This window comes from Panicum virgatum, chromosome 4K, assembly GCF_016808335.1.
Source record: "Panicum virgatum strain AP13 chromosome 4K, P.virgatum_v5, whole genome shotgun sequence".
Classification (NCBI taxonomy): Eukaryota; Viridiplantae; Streptophyta; class Magnoliopsida; order Poales; family Poaceae; genus Panicum; species Panicum virgatum.
The window spans coordinates 27,747,598-27,751,650 of NC_053139.1; the positions used below are offsets into that span (position 1 = coordinate 27,747,598).

The 4,053-nt window shown below is 49.1% G+C and overlaps 1 pseudogene; it reads right to left on the bottom strand.

Annotated features, from left to right (window-relative positions):
* Positions 1-293: 293 nt before the first annotated feature.
* Positions 294-3,661, bottom strand: LOC120702071 (annotated as a pseudogene).
* Positions 3,662-4,053: the final 392 nt, after the last annotated feature.

Below are 4,053 nucleotides of genomic sequence, written 5' to 3' on the forward strand. Positions count from 1 at the left end.
TAATACACATTGCTACAAAAAAACAACAAAAATACACATTGCTACAAGAAAACAACAAAATCAGCCGAAATCAGAAGGCAACTAAAAAGTCTGTTTTTTCTTAGAAAGCTAGCAAACGTGAACCTCTTACACCTTGTACAAGTTTCTAGAACAAAAAGCAGTAGATGTGCATCTATAGGGCACAAGGTTTAGCTTAAACGACATCAACCATTACCTGTATATCAATTTCACTTTCATAAAGACTTGCAAAAAAGAGCAATCCCACCATTTCTAGGACCACCAAGGGACCAACATGATAAACCAACGGAGCCAGATTGATTTCAGATTGCAAGAGCTTTTAAAGTGGATTACAGTGAGTTTGATTAGTCACAACCGATGCCCTCATCTGCATCATTTACAACTCTGCAAAACTGAATATGAAAAAAAGATTCGGAGCACCCTGAAAGGGTAAAAAACAATGTGCAACGGCACTCTTCTCTTTCATTTCATACGCCCACAAGTTTCCCTCATCTCCATCACCTGCTTATCAAGTTCTCAGACAGTTTGTCCCTCACCCTCATGCCATTCTCATCCGCTAACTGGCATACCTGCTGCCTGTAAATAGCTTCATGGTCGCCTGACGACACCCAAGGCTCATCCACGGCTGTCTCCTGGAGGTCTATGATTATGTTGTGTAACAAGCAGCAGACATGGATTATCCGGGGCAGCTTATGCTTGTCAGGGCGCCACATCTCCCCCTGCAGGAACTTCCACGTGTCCTTGAACTTGGCCAGTGCCTCCTCTCGAACTCTGTTTTGGACTCTGTTAAGTCCTTTTCTTGGTATGGTGTGAGGAGCCAGGGAAGAAGTGGATAGCCTGAGTCACCGATCAAGTATTCCCCAATCTCTGATCCATCTTATACCTTTAGCTTGCTGCCATTCAGCCGTTCACCTTTCTCGCAAAGCTTGAAGAGGCCAGAGCTGTGCAAAATGCTCGACTCTTTCATGCTACCAGGCCACCCAGTCACAATGTCTGTAAATCTCGTATCCTGATCAACAACAGCTTGCAATACCATGCTGTAATTCCTCTCCTGATCAAGCCAGATCTTGCAGTTCGGTTCAGCTGACGAAAGACACATTGTGATGTGTGTTGTATCGACAACCCCACAGCAGTTTGGAAGACCATGAACCTTCTCAAATTTGGATTTGATCTTCTCCATTTCACCAGAGTCAGGCCAGCGCAAGTGGTGGCTTGCTCGCTCCTCCATGGCCTCAATGAACCTCCAAGTTATCAGCGAGACAGTCGAGTGGTTCACGCCAATAGAAGATCCCACAGTCACCACTCACCAGTGACCCACCAGAGTTCAACCTTCGTAGAGCAATGGCCACTCGATCTTCCAAAGACAGCATCGTCCCATCAAGAAAGGTATAGCTGCTGGACCTCACCATCATTTCATCTTTCGCCAGGTTACAGACATAGTCAAAGGCTCTTCTTGGCATTTTGAATACAGACTCAAATCTGTGTGCATCCTCAGTAGAAGATAAGGTTCCTGAGAAGGAAACATAGGGCTGGTTATAGCTTCCATAACTGGTAAGGAAAGAGCTCTCTTGCATCGAGTTTAAAGTGACCATAGTTATCACAAATGAACTACATCAAACATTATGTCTAGCTTTATTAAAACTGGAAGAAAAGTATTGTCCAGTGGAGATCAAATTGCAATCTGCAAAATTGGCATCCAAGACAAATTAACCTATGGTATTTTTGAACATGCTAGAATGCATCAAATCAGAAAGCCGTAAACTCATAATAATCATACGAGTCGTAAGTGCTAAGTAAGATTCATGCAGAGTAATCCAATGTTGAGGAAAAAGACCTATGAAAGTGCATTAGGACGAGAAGTACAGCTTATGAATAATATCCCAGAAATAAGCTATGGAACTGATCATGCTTAGTTAGGAGCTATCCTTTATGTACTCAATCAAACGTAGAATGCTTAGTTTTTTTCAAGTTCTGCATATGATCCCAGAAATAAGCTATGGAACTGCGATTTTAGCCAATCAGCTAGTGAGGGCACATGAACTTGAAAAAAAAAACTGAACTTTTTGAGACTTCCAGCCGAGTAATCAGAACAGAGCTGAAGAACTCAGAGCTCATTCATAGCAACCTGGTTTCTACCCCTCCTAATTAATAAGAAAATCGAATGACACTTAAAACTAACTGGACTGTTCACTGTTCATGTACCGCGGCGCAACACTACTGAAGACTGAACACGACGACAGCCACCCCTGCCTGAATCAGGCCAGTGGCATTGCTCCAGCTCCAGCATTACCACCACGCTAATCACGCATATTTCCTACCGCAACCCAAAACCAACAAGGTCAGCGGCATAATCCCTTCGTCACACGACTTAGATCTATCAATCGCCACCTGATGCTCGGGAGCAACGCAATCCACACCAAATCTTAGTTGGTTCAGACGTACGGCCACCAGCAGCACGCACGCACCTGTCGCCAGAGCGGGACGGCGAGGGAGGGGGAGACGCACCTGACATCCGCGCGCAGAAGCCGTCCCACCAGTCGACGGGCGGGCCGCTCGCACCCGCGCCCGCGGCGGCAGCGGCCTTCTTCTCCGCCGCTGCTTTCCGGCGGCATGGCGCGGGCCGGGGAGGAATCGAGATGAGAGGCAGAATCCCGGGCGCGGGCGAGTACGGGATGAAATCAAGAACCCGTGGACGGCGCGTCGCGGCCGCGGTGGCGAGGGGGCGGACGCGGCGGCGGCGAGCGGACGATGCAGGGCATGGGGCGCGTCGCGGGGGTGGAGGGCTCGGGAGTTCGGGATGGGAAAGGAGCAGCGGCGACGTGGAGGTGGGGAGGGCGGAGAAGGGAGGAGCCTGCCCAAGGATGAATGGAGGTGTATTTCTTTTCTTTTCTTTTTTTTTCCTTCACGTATAAGTGGCGTGTACCTTGTACGTACGTAGAATACAGGAGAATGATAATGTGCGTGATATAGGTGTACTTTCACTACAAGAATCGCGTAATTCACCATCGGCCAAATTTTTGTCGTCGGCCCGACGTGAGTACCGTGTATTCTCGTCGGTCAGAGTACAGCCGACGTTAATAAATTTTTTTGCGTCGGCTTTCGATTTTTGGCCGACCTGAGTACCTGACTGTCCCCGCGCCAGCTTTTTCAAAATTCGGAAACTTGTTCCCGTCGGCCAGAAATTTTTTTGCTATCAGCTATATGACCGACGTAAAAAAGTACCGCTGAGGTGGCACGTGCTGTGGTCGCCTTCCTGGCCAACGCGAAACAGATTTCGCCAGGTGGCACGTATTCACGTCGGTCGAGGTGGCCGACGGTAATACTTGCCCTTATCCACTTCCGATAGGCCAGCACTGTCTCCTCTCTCGCGTAGATCTGCCGCAACCCGCCACCGCCGCCGGCCCGGCCCGCCCTCCACCGCCCGTCCGCCCTGGCGACGCCGCCGCCCGTCGTCCCACCTCTGCCCCTGCCGTGGCCGTGGCCCGGCCCCCACCGCCCTTGCCCTCACCCTTTGCCCGTCAACCTCGACGCCGCTGCCGCCCGTCCGCCCCGGTGACTCCGCCACCCGTCCGCCCCGGCGATGCCCCCGCCCGTCATCCCGCCTCTGCCCCCCGCCGCCGCCCCCGTGCAACCCAGCCGCCATAGCCTCCCGTGCCCATTAAGCATCTGTAAGAAGAAATTTCTAGTTATATTGATCTTTATACGCTTATTTACTGTCAATGAAGCATCTTTCTTCGCATATAATGCATGTCTTGTCTTCATATTTGACAAGATTTTACTTAATTTGATGTGGACCCAATAAGATATCCAATTGAATGCGATTTTCATCGGTTACAGACAACATGTAGTAGAAAAATACATGATGCATTATCAGCAATGTGCTGGGAACCAGAAGAATGCCTACAAACTGATACTAACTTGCCATCGTGCTTTGCGTGTCAAACTTCAGTAATAGCTGATAATGTCACCTACAACAGATGGCTAGTTCCCAAGAACCTCAACAATTAAAGGTGTGATGAGGTCAAAGGAACATGA